We start from the raw sequence: 19,045 nt of genomic DNA, 5'->3' as shown, positions 1-19,045 counted from the left end.
CCATCTTTAGGGTGGTACCCTAAAATTGGGGTGGAGAAGGAAGATGAAGAACCCACCTCTCTACCCTCCAAAACTAACTCCAGACTTACAGTTAACTGACAATGAGCAAAGGGCAGGGAATGGAAAGAAAACTCTCAAGGATAGTCCCTGCATTACAGAACACCCACCAGCTACATCCGCCCTCCAGGGATGGGAGCGTGCTGCACCAGGAATGCTGATCACTCAAGGCATTGCAAGCAGGTGATAATACAAGACAGGAGAAGTCCCCAACCACCCCCACAGGCTGGCAAACAGAATATAAAGCAGAGAGAGAATGAGCTGAGCTCTCTCACAGTTCAGGAGGTAAATGGTTCAGTTGTGAAACAGTGACAACCTGAAGCTTGCCAGAGCTGGGACTCCAGGCTAACTGGAAAGGCTAGAGATATTTTTAGATCCCACAATACACCATTATCATTATGATATGAACTTGACAACCATTTAGATTTTCCCCTATGTCTGCTCTTTCTCTTGCTGTAAATGTCTTTCTACATCTTTGATTTTCCTTTTGAAATAATTTTCCTTTGCTTGAAAAAAATCCCTCTTTAGTATTTCACTTAGAATAGGTCAGCTATCTTTAATCTCCATTTTTGGAAATTATTTTTGCTGCATAAAGAGATGTAATATGTAATTGCTACTAAAAGCTTGAATACTCCTTAGAAGAATAGTTCTTGAAATTCTAGAGAATTTCCTTTTCCAAAACCACATCTTAGCTAATTGGACACTGTCTTACAGAGAAGTATATTTATAAAACAGTTATAACTTGAAGACGTTGCAAGGTATGAGGATCGACCCATCAAGGTTCAGACTGATGTAACCGAATTTTACTTTATTCAAAAGATATCATATAATATCTTTTGAAACCAGAACCAAGGGCAGGACTAAGGCCCATAGTATAAGCACTAGTAGATATAAGATTTATTACGCCTTGCATATCCCTTGTAATACAGTATTCCTTACCTGACTTAAACAAGAGTTCAAGATGTTAGGGCTACCACTAAAACAATTAATCCCTACTTCCCAATACTGCCTGATGCTCTGGATAAAACTCTAGTAGTGTCACCCTAAACTAGTCAGAGAGCAATTTTTCTCTGCAGTGGCCCCTTCTGGTCCCTCAAGTATCCTCACATGTTTAACTCTAACTTCCTACAATGAAAAATCAGAGTGGACTCTGATCCCACAGAAAAAAAGTGCTCATGCAAAAAGCATTATTTTGTCATCCATAGATGCCAGGGATGCAACAGGGCAACAAATAAATATTGGGGCTGTTTATGCTGCATAGCTCATTTTTTTCTCTTCACAGACTCTTTATAGCAGGGAATCTACCCTTCCAACAAAGATACCTGAAGCACCTATCATGTTCAATGATTCTTTTTCTACCACATAATCTGTGCTTTTTATGATACTATTTGACTATGCAACCAATGCTTTGCTTATCTCACACACACACCAAAAAAAAAAAAAAACACTAACAGCATCTATCAGGTAACTATTAGAGAATTTTCTGTTTCTCTCTTATGAAATAAGAGTACTTACTGCATATGTCCAGGAACTTAGAAAATGAACATGCACACGCCACTCTGAGAATTATTAAGTAGAATCACTAATTTTCTTTTGCTCGTAAATGGGGTTTCTACAATTGGGAAAGGTGATAAGAAATGTTACAGCTAGGAAGGGTGGCAGGAAATTAAATCGTAATTGATATTATAAATGAGAATATCCATAGCTCTTAAAGCTCACTGGATCAATCTTAATATTTGGTTCATGTAGTAATAAACCAAAAGATTCAGGTTTTCTACATGTGCTATGTATGTCATTGGTAAAACTTCCGTTGTAGTTTCACAAACACTACTGGCCAAACAGAGAAATTCATCTCTAAGATATTCATCTGACTCTTCAATGTTGACCAAAATGGACTCCCTGGACTGGACTCAAAACATTTTTCTACTCTTAGACTTTGTAAGCACCATAATAGTCAAGTGTGGACTCCATCTAGAATGTTAAATATTTGTGCCTAGTCACGATCATATCACATGATTCAATAATTCCTTATGTAATGTGGGCAGGGTTGGGGTGTTCCTTGTCAGGTTCAGCTATTGTTTGGTATTTTGGGGATCATGTGTCATCTAGAGATTACGACAGTAATGGGGATCTGGAATTACTGAATTCTCTGGCTGCCTTTCTAGCCCAGCTAGAAAGAGATGGAGAGGATTCAGGAGTACGAATAGGAACAATCACCCTTATTAGGTATGCAAGACTGTGAATGATCACTTTTATTAGTTTTATGATTATGACCACCAAATGCCATACAAGGGGCTTTCAAAAGGTTCATGCAGGGGCCGGCTGTGGCTCACTAGGCTAATCCTCCGCCTGCAGCACCAGCACTCTGGTTTCTAGTCCCGGTTGGGGCACCGGATTCTGTCCTGGTTGCCCCTCTTCCAGTCCAGCTCTCTGCTGTGGCCTGGGAAGGCAGGGGAGGATGGTCCAAGTGTTTGGGCCCTGCACCCGCATGGGAGACCAGGAGGAAGCACCTGGCTCCTGGCTTTGGATCCGCGCAGCACATTGGCCGTTGCAGCCATTTGGGGGGGTGAACCAAAAGAAGAAAAACCTTTCTCTCTCTCTCTCTCATTCTCTCTCTCTCTCTCACTATGTAACTCTGCCTGTCAAAAAAATTAAATTAAAAAAATTTTTAAGAAAGTTCATGGAGGATTAGACATCTAGCCTCGCAGTTAAGAAGCCCAAGTTTCACATTGGAGTGACTTGTTTGATTCCTTGTTCTGGCTCATAACTCCTGACTCCAGCTTCCTGCCAGTGCAGATCCTGGGAGGCAGTAGTGATGACTCAAGTAGCTGGGTTCCTGTCACACTTGTGGGGAATCTAGACTGAGCTCCCAGCTCCCATTAGTCTGGCCCAGAGCTAGTTGTGAGCATTTGGGGAGTGAACTGGAAAACTCCCTTCTTCCATCTCAATTAAATTTGGAAAAAAAAATAAGTCTATGGAATATGTATATTATGGAAAATTTATATATGTCTTGTCTTTAGAATTATTTGCATTAAAATAAAATTGTCATTTACAAAGATTGGTTTATTTTTTGAAAGGCAGATTTGAGAGAGAGAGATCTGAGATCTTCCACCACTGGTTTACCCCCTAACTGGCTGCAATGGCTTGAGTTGGGGTCAGGCTGAAACCAGGAGCATGGACCTCCATCTTGGTCTCCCATGTGGTTGACAGGGACTCAAGAACTTGGGCCATTTTCTGCTGCCTTCCCAGGCACATAAGCATGAAACTGGATCAGAAGCAGAGCCTCTGGAACTCAAACCCTTCCAGGATTGGAGATGGCATCTTAACCTGCTGTGCCACGACACTGCTCTCCAAACTTATCTTTCAACTCCATCTTTTCCCACGAACTTTTGAAGCAGCCTTGTATGACTTGCATAAAAGTTCTCACTGCATGATATCATCTAGTTTGCACCTATCTTCCCCTTAATAAATTGGTCCAACCAAAGGCTCTCTCTGCTTCTGATATCACACTTTAAGAACTTCAGGGGCCAACCCATAAACAACAGAAACTCATGCTTTTTTTGTAAAGTAAGATGCAAAGAATTTTGCAGAATTTTTCTTAGGTTTTCCCTAGCTGTAGGATGTCAATGAAACTCTGGTGATGCCATAGCAAGTCTCTTGATTTGAGCATGAGACTTTCCATACATAGCACACAATACAGAAATAGAGAAACATCACATAGATACCAAACACATCTAGTTAGGTTATAGATCAGCATAAATATTCATGGCTTTCAAAGGAAGCACCTACTCAAGCAGACTCTGAGAAGCCATAGCAGTAAGCTGGCTTCTCCTCAGCACCTTGCACGGAGGACAGCTGTGCATTCCAGAACAAAGCCATGCATGCCATTTGCTTAAACTTTCAGTCTTTCGTTTTCTTATGTATAAAATGGAATAATAATATCTGGCCTGATTACAAGAAAATATTCAAGTAAAATTAAATAGTGAATGTGAAATTTAAAGAGTATAAAAAACTACACGAATTCAAATGATTGTAGCTGTGCATATATATTATGTTTTAAATATCTTTGTGGATTTATAGTATCACCACATCTACAAACTCTATGTACCACATATCCTAATTTCCCATGCCCAAAATATTAAATATTACAGCTTCCAGGAAATTTAATCTTTAATGTAAATCGTAGAGCCTATTCTACTTACTTGAATTCCAACCAGTGTTGAGACACAGGGTTGAGAGGTCATAGCAAATCCACTTCAATAAATGCCAACACCAAGAAATCAACTTCTCCAAATGCTCTGAGTAGCTGTAAGAATCAAAAACAATTCATTTAAAATGTAATTTTGCATGTGATTAATCTATCATCTGGTCTGATTGCCTGTGGTACATTTTTATAATTATAAATTGAATGGAGAATAAAGAATTCAAATAATCTTATTGGCTAAAGCACAGGGCATTAATTCAGTTTATAATAGCAATAATGACCTCAGCCCAGGACATTTCCAGGCAATTAATGACTGGCTGGAGTTAATGGCCCAAGCTTCAGCCAAGGACCATCAACTCCTCCTAGGTGGTCATCAATCCTCAGAAAATGCCCAGTGTTCAGAGCACAGTCAGACCCATTTACAGTTTGGTACCATCCCAACTTCATATTTTCAAATAAGCTTGTCACTTTTCTCTTTTCCCTCAAAATCTATTTCATTTATAAACTGGGTAAAAATGATTGATAGTGTTGCTGAATAATAAGTTAATTCATGGAACATAGGAACCACTAAATGTCACATAGGCATTATACATTAACAATATTGTAATATTGAAAACATAATACAGACTCAAAGTACCAAAGTACAGGATATTCTTTTTCCAACTCTATTACTATCCAAAAATCAGTCCTGCTAAGGGGAGGCTGAGTTGTAAGTTCTTATTTTCATATTCTTAGTTTCTCTTTCCCAAAGTAAAAATCAGATTTAACCTGTAATATACACATTTTTGCTTTCAACTAACAAGCTGACCTGCTTGACTTTATCTTCCTTTTAAGATGAGTAGGAAACACAACAGAGAGAAATCTTTTAACATTCAAACCCAGTGATATCCCACAAACTCATCAGTCATTCTAAGTTCCTTGAGTGTATTTCACGTTCCTTTTTTTTTTTTTTTTTTTTGGCATCTCAGGGAGACATGCAAAACAGATGACCTGGATCACCAGAATGGCACACACCTGTTCTTTGTGAGCCAGTCAACCATACAGAGAGATTCAGCCAACAAGCCCCCATCTCCATAGGCGACCACCAGGATGTTGCTGTCCCTGGGAGTCAAAGATGACAGGAAAAGCAACGCAATGTCTCAATCGGTTTGCCTCCCACCAGCTCTCCACTCTCATTTTTCTCTGATTCCTTTGTTGTTTTAATCCATCATGGGAAAGGCATAAGGTATGAAATAACATTGTGTGAAGTGTCCTGTACAATCCGAGTTTCTGGCCTGGAAGGCATGAACTCAGAACACCTGTGGCTATTAATGGACAAGATGCCTTCATTCTGAGTTCACACTTGTTCAAAGTCCTGTTGTGGCTGAATTTGTTGCCTTCTATTCATCATCTATTTGAAAAGGTAAACCTTTAAAAACATGTACACTACAATCAAGTGGGCGATTCATTATCATTACTACTTGCATTGACAGCAATAAGCCTCATGCAGGCTATGCAGGAGGCATTGTCTGTGAGAGAAAACAGAATGCCCCTTTAGTAGCTGAACTGATGCCTCCCAGAGGGAATTTCTCAATGGGAAATGAGAGATGCATTGCCAAGTCCGGTCATCAAAGATGATTGATGATAAGAATAGTCAAAATAACATTAATAGTGACAAATAACAATTCACTCTTAGAAAGTAAAGGAAAACATTACATTCACATGTTTTCTTACTTACTGGGAAGATGAGTATCTATTATTAAGACCATTACTCCTGCTGTCAAAATGCAGATACAGAATAACTCAAAAACTGTCACACACAAAAAACTTACATATTGATAGTTTGATGTGGATGGAGTCAGAAAGAGAACAAAAAGTCCAGAAGATGGGATGTTTCCTATACTTTAGCATACCTCCAGACGTCACAAGCAGGTACAGGAAAATATAGATGTTGAAGGCTATTGTTAAGCAGGAGTAGGGAAATATGAAAAGATAACCTATCATGTTTTATTAAGGTGGATTCAAGGTATAGTGCTAGAAGAGAACACATTTTAACTTAGTGAAAATCATGGAAATCACTATGAAATTTGAAGGCAAAATAATGATATCTATACAATAAAAATAAAATTTCAATTTCAGAATAAAAGAAGTAATTTTTGTATCAGTTATCTAGAAGCAGCTGATGATAGAGGTAAAAACTCCTAACAATGTATGGAAGGAGACAACTTTATATACAGATATATATATATATATGTATATATATATATATATATATATATGGTGTAGATAAAGATGTAACTGGGTAAGCTGTTTAGGAGGAGACTTCCTATACCAGAGCTCAGAACATTCAATAATCTTTTGCCCTACTTAGCTGAGTGAGGAAATGAACTCATGTCTATCTTAACACAAACTTTATGTGCTTCCTACCTCCCTGTGACTCACATGCTACCAATTCTTTCTGTGATTACCTACAACAAGCTATTTCACATAGAAGGACTCACAACCCAGTTACATGTTAACATAAGAGGAGAGTTACTCCACAGTTACTCCCCTACTCATTGTAATGGACTGTATGTTTTTGTCCCCCAAACCTGAGTGCTCACACTCAACCCCCAATGCAATAGTATTATGAGGTAAGGCACTGAAGAGGTAATTAGGTGTTGTACCCCATCAAGGGACCCATGACCCCTAAGAAGAGACAGAAAGCAAGCTCATTTTATTTCCCTCATGTGAGGCTACAATGAAAAATTGACAAAACTGGCAGTCTGCAATTCTCTCATAAATACCTGACCCTGCTGGCACCCTGATGTTGGACTTTCAGCCTCTAGGACCCTGAGAAATAAATTTCTCTTGTTTATAATCCACCCACTGTAACATGTGTTGTTACAGCGGCCCAAACTAAGATACTAACCATCTAACTTGTTTAGTTGTAAAGGAAGATGACATAATACATGCCCTTAGATCCTGAAGTGACCTAATCAGAGATTAGAATTTGAAAAATCTTTTTATCTAAGGAAACTGCAGCTTCAACCTGAGGATGGAACAGAAGTGATGCCAATATCTGTAATGAAAAACATGCTTTTGAACACTTCCCAAAGAACATTCAAATGTCAAAAATTAGGATCAAGGAAAACTCCTGCCAGTAGCATAAAGTTAAATAATGATTATTTAAACTATGCACATAATAAGAAGGAAAGTCAGGTCGTTAAGCATTATTCTCAATTGAGTCTAGGTGGGAAAAAAGCCCTGAAGGTGCACATGTACACACACACACACACACACACATTTGCTACCAAGAGATGGACTCTGTTCTCTTATTTCCTTGGATAAAAGATGCCCTAAGATGTTTTTATCTTGTGAACTCCTATTTTTAATTTCCATTTAAATTATACATGTGAACATGTGTGTGAACATGTATTAATTGCATTTCTCCAGTCTACTGGGAATACATTGAAGTTGTTATATCTACAGATGTTTATGGACATGTACAGTGTAGTTGTTTTAGACAGCAGAGTCAGGAAACCTATGAATTGCAAACTCATCTGTCAAAGGAGTAGCACTTTTATTCCCTTTTAAAACAAGTGTTACAAGAGTTTATGATGGAATCTTCCTCAATCTATCCCTACTTTATGGAACTGACAAAAGATGCTCTTTCTCAAGTGAGTTATTTTTAAGATGTGGTCCAGTCTTTTTGGAGATGGAAAAATAAGAAACCAACCCTGAAATATAGATAGGGAATTCTCAGTTTAAAAACAGGCTTTATTTCAAAAATCTAAAAAGAAGTTGATCCAGATGACTGCTTTTCCCTACAAACCACTGTATACATAGCAATCATGTTGCTGAAATATCACACAAAATTGACTCACCATTAAAATAGTTGAAATGTAGTCCAAGATGTATGTTTGGAGACCAGAGTCAACCATGCAGAGAAGAAGGGGGAAGGGTCACAGAGTAAAATGTCTCTTCCTCATAGTTAATGACAGGATTTACTTCATAGAGTTTTGAAATAGACAAATTGGGTTTTGGGGTTTGTTTCCCGAAACTTTTCCTACTTGGCCCTTGGTACATGGTACCTCTCACCACTGATGGCCACAAGCCCAGGGTCTTGGTGTTCTCAGCTAATTGACTGCATCCCCAAATCCCCACCCAGACACACTGCCAGAAAGCATTTATTTCATTTTCCAAAAACCACATTTCAGATTCTCTTTGTGTACTGTTGTGCCTGCATTGGAATCGGGAAGAAAAGAGTTATTTAAAGTCTGTGTCACCCTTCCCTCTGGTGAAGTATTACCTTTTTTAGAAAAGGTAATAAACCTTTGTGTAAATCAAATGATAGCAGTGAGAAATAAAACTTAAAATACAGAGTATATGAATGAATGGTGTCAACTAAATTGCAAGAAACATTCTCAGTGCTATTACAGAATTTCATACAAATGGGTAAAGGATTCATAGCCTAATGATACCTTAAAAATTGTATGTTTTAGCAATCAGAGAATGAGTAACCCTAATTAATTGGTAATTGGCAAAATTTCAGGCAATGTTGAAAACAGAGATAAAAAAGAATTGGCAATTTGGAAGCAGAAAATTTCATGCAAAAGGGTGGATCATCCAGGCAGCAAACTCTACACAGACTACCAATGTCAGGGCCCCAGAAATTCAGTCCATTTCTCGTTTTTTTTTCTCTCATATTTTTTCTTTCATATTTCCTTCTCTAAAATTAATTCTTATAATATGGGTATTATTTTCATATATATGTTAAAAATAAATAATTTTGAAGTTTACATAATTTTATAAAGATTTTTAAAGAAGTAGATGGGTATATTTCATATATACATGCATACATGTATATTTTACATATGTATTCATATTTGCATCTTGAGGGGTACGTGAAAAACTTAGCAAAAATATACTTAAGAGATAAATTTATTTTGGTGCATGAATTGAAATCCATGCAGTTTTCTTCTAACATGCATTTTCCATGAACTTTTTAAAGACCAACCTTGTATGTATATGCAGATAGTTCTATGGCCACGACAAAAGAGCTTTCATTTGTTTCTGGGGAGAAAGAGAAAAAGGGTGAAGGAGGAGCTGTTCACCACAAAGGTCACCTATAAATGCTAAGGAGTGTTCAACAGCTCCTTACTCAAGAGGTTTCTATGACTACAGTCTAAAAAGATGACTCAAAAATATTAACTCTAGAAAATGCTTCAAATGCTTCAGGTCTAAAGCTCCTCCTAGTTGAGGTAAGGCAACCATTTTCCTTCTTAAATATATGGCACATAAACTAAGTCTACAAGTTAGGATGCCTGAGTGATATTCAACCACAAAATAACCATTAGGACATGTCTGAGACAGGCAAAATAGGGAAAGCTAATTGAAATAGAATATGAGGGTACAGAAAAGTAAAAAGAGAAATTAGAATGGACTAAATAGCTTCACAATCATGGTGTGTCTTTGCAGATTTTATCACTAAGATAATGGGAAAAATAATTGATACTGTGTTTTAGAAGGCAATATTTCTCCTTACTACATCTTCTACAAAATCATCTCAAATCTTGGTATAGCATAAGGAAGGCATAAAACATACTATTAGTCTTTAATCCACAATGTCCTTTGTTTCAATCCCAGCCATGTACTACAATGTCTGAAATTTCCTCAAGACAGGTCAGTCTTGATGGGGCCAAGAAGGCATTAGGAGCACTAAATGTTACCTAATCTGGAAGCTCATGATGAGCCCAGAGTGGCAATCCTGAGCAGAGAAGGCAACTAACTGTCTGTATCAGAGCCTTACATCACTACTAACACACCATTCCAAACTCACTGCCTTAGGTGAACAAAATCATTTCCTTGCTCACAATTCTGCAGTATGGACATGTAGGTAGAACTGACTTGACTCTATGCAGCATCACTGGGCTCACTTAAGAGGTCGACTCAGTGGGAGAATATCCAGGATGGCATCACACTCAGCAGGCTCAGCTGGCAAAGCTGAAATATATAGGGGCATGCTTGACATCTGTCAAACTGTCTATCTCTGTCTCCATAGTGTTTCCAGTAGGGTAGCTGAATCTCTTTGCATGAGCTCCAAGAGCATGAAAGTAGAAAAATCCAGGCTTCTTAAAGATTAGGACTGGCAATGGCTCACAGGGTCAGCCTCAATTCAACAGGAGGGTAAACAGACTCCACATCCTGCTAAGAAAAGTAGCAGGAAAAAAAAAAGATGGGCAAGTTTCATGAACAATATTCCTACACACTTGGGCAGTCACTCCAAACCATAAAGGATGTAGTTCCAATGGAGGATTAAAAAATATTCAGGAGACAATTGCTGCTGCTTTTGTTTCTGTCATCACTTTTGCAGACTTCTAACCAAGTTCACTTATCCACACATGTCTCTGGCCCAACACTTAAAATGTACCCATTCAGTACCTCTTTGGCACCTGTTTTCAGAGCAATAAAATGTAGAACAGCGATGACTAACAACAGTCTATGTGGCTGTTATTATAAAGTTCTGTTGAAATATATCTCCACCTAGCCATCTGCATATTGGTTATGCTCACTGATGTGATGTAACAGCAAATATTAGTAGTAACAAAGATGGTATGGCCAACAATGTCAGTATGTGTACTTCATGGTCTGACTAGATTGCTAGGGTGACTTTAACAGAGTACCATAGGCCAGGTGCTGAAAATAACAGAAAATTTGTTATCTCACAGTTCTGGAAGTTAGAAGTCCAAGATTGGGGCTGGTGCCATGGCTCACTTGGTTAATCCTCCACCTGCGGTGCCAGCATCCCATATGGGCACCAGGTTCTAGTCCCGGTTGCTTCTCTTCCAGTTCAGCTCTCTGCTGTGGCCTGGGAGGGCAGTGGAGGATGGCCCAAATGCTGGGGCCCCTGCACCTGCATGGGAGACCAGGAGAAAGCACCTGGCTCCTGGCTTTGGATCAGCGCTGCACCAGCCATAGCGGCCATTTGGGGAGTGAACCAATGAAAGGAAGACCTTCCTGTCTCTCTCTCTGTCTAAATCTATCTGTCAAATAAAAAATAAAAAATAAAAAGAAGTCCAAGATTAAGGTGTTAGCAGAGTTTATTGTTTCTGAGGGCTATGAAGGAAGGAATGTCTTCCAGGCCTCACTGCCTGATGGCCCTGTTTCTTCACATCCTCTTCCCTATGTACCTGTCTACATCTGAATATCTTATTACAACACCAGAGATACTGGATTAGGGACCATCTCATGGACTTCATTTTTCACTTGATTACTTCTGTAATGTCCCTATATCCAAAACAGGAGACATTCTGAGATACTGGGGGTTGGGAATTCAACATCTGACTTTGTATGTGTACAATTCAGCCTGTAACAATGACTCTTTACAGTAACAGCATGCTGACATCTGCAATAGAGAGCAGAAGGCAAATCCAGCTATTACAAACCTTGGAGTCTAGTTTCACTCCTTGCCCTAAGTAGCAGGGTCGCCATGAATATGTCACTAACAATCTTGGATTCTCTTTCTACATCAGTAAATTGGGTACAATGGTATTAGACTATATGCCACACAAAGTGACTTAATCTCTGAAAGCTTTCTTTAGGACTTTTCTTCTCATGTGTCCCACCCACCTACCTGGTTTACCCATTTCCTTTGCATCACTCTTTGGTAACTTTATCCTGGGACCTGAAGTTACAGGTCTGACTGAGGACCAGGCCTCCATATGTTCTGCCACTGGAAGCACAGCTAGTCTCAGGCCCTTACACTGTACCTGAAAGAGTTTCTAGGACAAAACTCCTGGTGTCTGACTCATCTGGGATCTCTACTTCTATCTCTGTAGTCTACTTCCTATACTTTAAATAAGAAGCACCCCCTCCCCCAATATTAATATGACTAAATAAGATTATTCCAATTTGAGGCAGAGCTACTTAAGTCTCATGCTTGCATTTAGATCTTATATGACAAGCTGTTAAGCAGGGGTTTTCTTGTCCATTCAGGCTGCTATATCAAAATACTATAAACCTGGAAGCTTAGAATCAAGAGAAATTTATTTCTTACAGTTCTGGAATCTTGAAAGTCCAGGATTAAGGGACCAACAGATCTGGTGCCTGGTACAGGCCCTCTTTCTCATAGGTGGCATCTTCTCACCATATCACCCAAGATGGGAACAAGTTTCTTTACACATATAATATTAACCTCAAGCATGAGGTCTGTGCCCTCATGACTTAATCACCTCCCAAATATTCTATCTCCTAACCCTCACCTTGGGGGCTGTCAGGTTTGGAGGTACATAAACATGCAGATAATGGCAGGATAAATGGTAATTCCATTATTGTGTAAGTTGAACATCATTGCCAGTGCATCCTCTTCTTCTGATAGTTGATTTCTCTTAATTTGTGCTGTTTCAATGCAAAAAATTTCTCAAAAGAAGTTAGGAAAAATACATTTTGATGATACCTAATAAAAATGGTTCTGGGGCTGGTGCAGTGGTACACTAGGTTAATCCTCTGCCCGCAGCACCGGCATCCTTTATGGGTGCTGGGTTCTAGTCCTGGTTGCTCCTCTTCCAGTCCAGCTCTCTGCTGTGGCCTGGGAGGGCAGTGGAGGATGGCCCAAGTGCTTGGGCCCCTGCACCTGTATGGGAGATCAGGAAGAAGCTCCCGGCTCCTGGCTTCACATCGGCACAGCTCCGGCCGTTGCAGCCGTTTGGGGAGTGAACCAATGGAAGGATGACCTTCCTCTCTGTCTCTTTCTCTCACTGTCTGTAACTCTGTCAAATAAATAAACAAAAATCTTTAGAAAATAAAGAAAAATGGTTCTAAATTAAATGTCAGTCTAAAGTGTAAGCACAACTAAACAAAAGGTTTCCAAAAAATTAACATGAAATCATTTGAGCTCAGGAAAGCTCAATATTTTTTTCTGTTGACTATGTGTTTGGTCAGATAGCACCATTTCATAGTGCCAAGACACCATTCATATTGGAATTTGCTTTTATTGGAGAATAATGAGATATTTTTAATCTTATCTTGATAAATTATGAAATGCTATGCCAATATCTCTCGTGTTGGTATCCTACCTTGTCCTTTTTGTCTGTGTGTTGAGCTGAGCTTTCCAAATAAGTCATACACAGCATGGCAAAGCCAATTTACTGAAATAGGTGTGTGTCGCTATCACTCTGGAAAGAGATGACATTGCTATATGCCATAACCAAAAGCCACTCACCCGTGGCATTGGAACACTCTGCCAGTTATTTGCTGGAGACCACATGCCAAAGGCCCCGAAAGTTCTCAGCAGATATGATTATAACACTGCCCATTACTCCTAAGCTATATCTATTCGCTCTGATGTCCTAGCAGAGAGGCCATACAAATTCCATGTTATTACAGATGAATGAGTCCAGGCATGGCTCTCAGCAACTAAACATCACATCAATGCAGGGGAAATAGTTAAGGAAAAAAGAAAAGAAAAAGAAAAGAAAGGACAGAGGAGAGGAGAAAAAAAAAGAAAATCCAGTTTCTTTGAAATCTGCATTAATTCTAACCAATTCATTAAGCTTTAACTTGGTGCTGCATCTATGTTTTGTTGAATTGAAATTTATGGAAAAGATTTAGTCGAAGACAAGCATGAAATTAAAAAGTGTAAAATGAGCCGAGGTCTCTACTCTGTCATTCTAAAAAACATAGGAGGTCTCCAATTATCCAGAAGAACAGAATTAATAAAAGTTATATATAATGTCATAATAGATTTTATTCCAGTAGAACAACATTATTACATTTAATTGTAAATCACACAAATCCTTTCTGGCAACCAAAAGGAAAAACTGCACACTGTTAATAATTGTGTAGCTTCCGATATACCAAAATGTATGAGGAGTATATTCTACTTGTATCATTAAATTCTTATTATATTATAATGTAGTAGTCTAATTTCTAAAAGTACCTCATTATTTTTCATTTCAACTGCCAAATGCACATATTTTTGTTGTTGTTGTTAGCAAATTAAATAGAAGCATGCTAAACAGATTGATATTCTGGATTCACTCTGTGATTTAAATGTACTGATTATCATGTAAAATAAGACAAGGAAAAATGAGCTATTTCCTGTAGGTCATACCCTGTGGTTTATAGTAAAGGGAATCTGTGTTATGCCCAGACACATATTGTATGCAAACAACTGGCATGAAAAGTAACATGATTTCAAATAAGGACAGTTGCTCACTTGAATTAGAATCTCTGAAATGCCAACTAAATCTGAGCTCTTAAAAATGTCTCTCAATAAATTGTGCTGTAAAGTGTCCAGTGCAGCCTTATGAGAGTACAGTCACTTAATAAATACCCTCTGTCCTTAACAATGACATCTCTTAGGAGACAATGGACATGATTAGCAGAGAGGGCTACAATAGAGTGGCAGATCAACTAGTTCTGACTGGAGAAATCATAACAAACCTTGCTCATCAAAAGAAAGGCAGTCAACCATTTGGCTCATAATTCCGAGTGATGGCAATTTCTACCGTGCTCAGTTGAGCTGTTCATGTAGTCACGGCAGGACAACTTCATGTGTTGTGGATCAGCTCTAAGTTAGACTTGTGACCTTGGTTGGGCACTCTACATGTGTGGTACCTGACCTGGGACACCTAGATGTACACTGCTCTAATGATCAATCTGTCATCGTGAAGTAGACTAGCCTGAACTGGTCACATCGCCATGGTTGAGGTCCTAAGAAAGCAACCAAAAGCTCTTAAGGCTTTATGAGGTCTGGGCACAAAGATGCCATACCATCATTTTCACTGGATTCTATTATCTATGCAATCCTTGATATTAAGGTAGGGAAAATGACTCTGACACATGATGGGAGGAGCTATTATTCCAGACAACCAAGGGAACAGATACAGGTAACATAGATATGGGTAGAGAATTGCAGCCATCTGTGCAAACAATCTCCCACAGGTGTAACTTACTAAAGTTGATATTTTGAATGAACATATTTAAAGAGTAGACCATCTCTATTGTTACTAAGACTTACTGAAGGACCATACAGACAACCAAAAACTGAAGAAAACCAAAATTCTGCCCTATAAATTCCTTTTCTGCTACATACCATAAGACTTCAAAGAATGATTACAAGAGCCAGTGGTGAGGCCTAGCAATCAGTAAGTAGCCAGCTTGGTAAAGAAAGGCCACTTTCAAGAACCAGAGTGTGCAGCCCACTAACCTCTCCATACTGAAGTTTTATGAAAAAAAAAAGTTATGGAAAGGAGACTGACACTGTGTCTTTAACATAGAAAGTTTTACACACTAGAGAATATGTTGGGTCTCCGACCATTAAGACTGGCAATTATTTCCCTTTCAGAATGTCAGGAAAAGGGGTAGTCAGAATGCGCATGCCTCCACTTCGTCAATCCCAGAACTCCATGCAAAAGTTGGATACAACAAAAAATAACAATAACAAGAAATCATTTGAAGCTAGGTCTCCTGCCAAAATCTCTGCCAGACCAGTGGAGGTGCCCAGTGCCTATCATCAGCTTCATCCACCCCTCCTTACAAAGTAGAAACAGAATATACTTGTAGTTTTACCCCTTGGACAAGCTGACACACAGAAGTACCCTCATAATTTTATCATAACTTTACCAAGCGCAGTGTTAACTAGGTAGCTACTGCTGTAATTTCTCCCTCTTTAATAAACCAATGTGAGTGAAAAGACAATTGGATGCTCTACAATGTTATTTTTCCTCAATTAATTCAAGGTCATCATTTAAACACAGGACAAAAGGGTAAAATAACTAAAATTCCCAGATTGGAACAGCTAATCCCAGCTCCCCCTATAAATTTAATTGTGTGATTTTAAAGGTAACAATACCTTCCTCTCTATTTCTCCTTATCAGTACTTACATGTGCTTAAGTCCTTTGCAATTTAGAAATAAAGCATAACTAAAAGCGTCCTCTAACTCCCCAATCCTCTCCAGTGATAACCCACCACCTCTTCCTCATAGTCAAATTTTCACTTTAATTCTCCTCGTCACTTTCTGTTCCACTCAAGCATGAGCCTGCTTCTGCCCAGCTCCAGTACCCACTCCCATGCTCAACTTCTTCTAAGACAACTGACTTCCATGTTATTAAATCCAGTAGAAAATTTTCAATTTCCATATTCTATGCCTGTCTTAGAAATTTCTGATGCTTATTTCCAGTATGGTCCTCCTCTGAACACTTTCCATTTTTAATGACCTTTCCCGGCTCATTTTCTACCTAGTCAGAGTTCTCCCCATATATTCTGCTTTTTTCTCAATTCATACTCTTCCCAGTTTATCCTCATACCTTCAAGTGTACCTGTGTCGTGTTAAATCTCAACGTGAACTCTACACCTGGGTTTCTAATTATCCACATTACCTCTCCATTTGGACATTTTAGAGGCAGTTCAAGTCAACACACTCCAACCTAACCTCATGTTTTCCCTCTATACTTGTTTCTAGCCACTAAAAAATGGGGCATTGTCCTTGATTGCTCTTTCTCCTGCTTTACAAGATCCCAAAAATTGTCTCTATCTCTTGATGACCTGCTGAAACCATTCATTTATGTCCATCTCTCTTCCTCATGCCAACTCATGTTACTTTTATCTCTTGCCTGATGTGTGGCAAGAATTTTCTAGTTGTCCTCTGCTTTCCATTACTATCCCCAGAAATTTTCTATATTTCAGAGATGGAAGTCTGATCATATCATTCCTCAATTTCAAGTCAGTTCTTCAATGTTTTTTTTTTTTTTTTCATTTCTCTTGGGACAAAGTGCATTCCCTTAGCAGACTGTTTAAGCTGGACCATAAGCTTTCCCAAGACTATTGTACATCACTTCTTGAAAGTCTTCTACTTGCTCTTTACATTTGACCTTCTTTGACCTGGATCATCTGATTTTTCTTTTCCTTTTCACCACCTCACATGCTTTTGCTTCTCTTGGGGTATATTCTTCTCTCACATATTCAGGGTTTTTCTATGACCCTCCTGGCAAATGTGTACATCCCAAACACTTCCAATTCCATTTTTCAATAACGGTAGCCCCTAGAGATTGCAGGTTTCCTGAATAGAGGCTCTGCAAAAATTTCTTCTACCAAGTAAGGTATCTGACACACAGTAGTAGTTTATTAATTGTTACTTGAATAAATAAAGGATTCCTAGACCCCTGGGTGCTCCCCCATCCAAGTTCTAATGTGGAAATGTATATTTCTGCCTCATGCCTTATGTCAACTACTCCTTGAAGTTATCTGGATAAACTAATAAGAAATGTTTTTTTTTTTTAATTAAGTTGACATTCTTTGAAACATTTAAAGCCTTTGGAAATAAAAAAATATAATAATAATTTTATGGACTACTAACATAAATGATTTAAGGTACCTTAGGAAAGGATTGAAAAGCCAAATCATCATAAAGGAAAAGAATGGCCTCAAGTTTAAATTACATAGATGGCAATCTTAGGTATTTCAGATGAAGGCTGACTGTTATCCATTCTACTATCAGCTAATTTTTATTCTCTCTCAATATTCTTGGTAGCTTTCCATCCAATACCACCTCCATGTTTAATCATTAGCCTTCTTCATTTTTTATGCCTAGTTTAATTTTACAAATGACTATGAGACAATAACTGTTAAAGGCAGGAAGATAATTATTACCTGTTCTATCTATTTTGACTTGCTACTGATACTATAGAAAATACATGAGCTAATGTAGAACAAAAGAAGAAAGAATCTGTATCCAAAAAAGCATGACTTTGAATGTCACCTCAGCTACTTACTAGATCTGTGAATTTCTGCGCATATCCTATCTCTGAGCTTCAGTTTTCTTATCTTAAAAATGAATTTAAAAATACCTATAGAAGTGGCCTTGGATTGACCAGTTCTCCTCCTCATCTGTAGTTCTCAAGAAAAATTGTAAAATGTTCTGGGACTGCAACATCCTAAGATAAAGAGGAGCTGGCCAGAATGGAAATGGAATAACCTTCAAAACTGTAACCCAGAAGTTCATGGTGATCCTAGGCTATAAAGCCCACAGTAGGCTGAATGGTTGTGGGTTCCTCAGTTGTGGTGCAAGTAAGGCACATACCTAAGATATTTGATTCACACCGCGTAGCTTTCCTGAGCCTTGGGATACCAACTCACTCTCATTCCTAGACATCTAATCTCCCTTAATGCCTATCGGTAAATAATAAGCTCACTTCTGTGACATGCAGTGTGTATATGTGTTCTGTCCCACCAGATTCACACAAGCAGTAGATATCCAAGAGGCAGTGGGCTGATGTGGCAACCAGGGAAGTGAATCTGCTTTAGAAACAAACCAAAACAACTATCAAAACAACTAAAACTCCCAAAAGAATTAAATGAGGTAACATTTGACGTATCCACTATGTGCTTTTAATACAAAAGGTCTATAGAGTAGAATTATCTGTATTATTATCCAAAACAGTGACTAAACATGCTGTTAAAATACTAAACTAAGGTCAACTATGTCATTTTTCATTGAAAATGAATACAAATTACTTAATATATTTCAATATCTTAATTTGTGAGATGATAGTTATTATGTGAGTACATTTCAGTGATAAATAAAATATTTGATAATTATCTATGAAGTTGGTTAGATCAGTAGTCTCAAAAAATGAACTTAAGTCAGAAGTAACTTTAAGTCACTCTAGATATTTAGAAGGTATCAAAGGAAACCATGCATGCTAGGTCCTTTAACTTAATTCTGTTTGGGCTCTGTCCTATGAAACATCCTAACACAGATCAATAAACGAAAAGAAACTTGGGAAATAGAGACAGGATGCAGCCAGTGATTTTTAGAGAAG

At 38.3% G+C, this 19,045-nt stretch overlaps 1 protein-coding gene across 5 annotated transcripts in view; it reads right to left on the bottom strand.

Moving 5' to 3' along the window:
• Positions 1 to 19,045, bottom strand: part of LOC149124544 (uncharacterized) — a 657,427-nt gene that overhangs the window by 229,755 nt on the left and 408,627 nt on the right. For all 5 annotated transcript variants that reach the window (XR_016212826.1, XR_016212825.1, XR_016212827.1 and 2 more), the window contains exon 2: positions 4,260 to 4,363. The gene's annotated coding sequence lies outside the window, so the exon portion shown is untranslated. The remainder of the gene's footprint in view (positions 1 to 4,259; positions 4,364 to 19,045) is intronic.

Source organism: Oryctolagus cuniculus, chromosome 9 (assembly GCF_051225735.1).
Source record: "Oryctolagus cuniculus isolate XC-2025 breed Fujian yellow rabbit chromosome 9, ASM5122573v1, whole genome shotgun sequence".
In the NCBI taxonomy this organism is placed as follows: domain Eukaryota; kingdom Metazoa; phylum Chordata; class Mammalia; order Lagomorpha; family Leporidae; genus Oryctolagus; species Oryctolagus cuniculus.
This window is presented reverse-complemented; position numbering and strand designations above follow the sequence as displayed.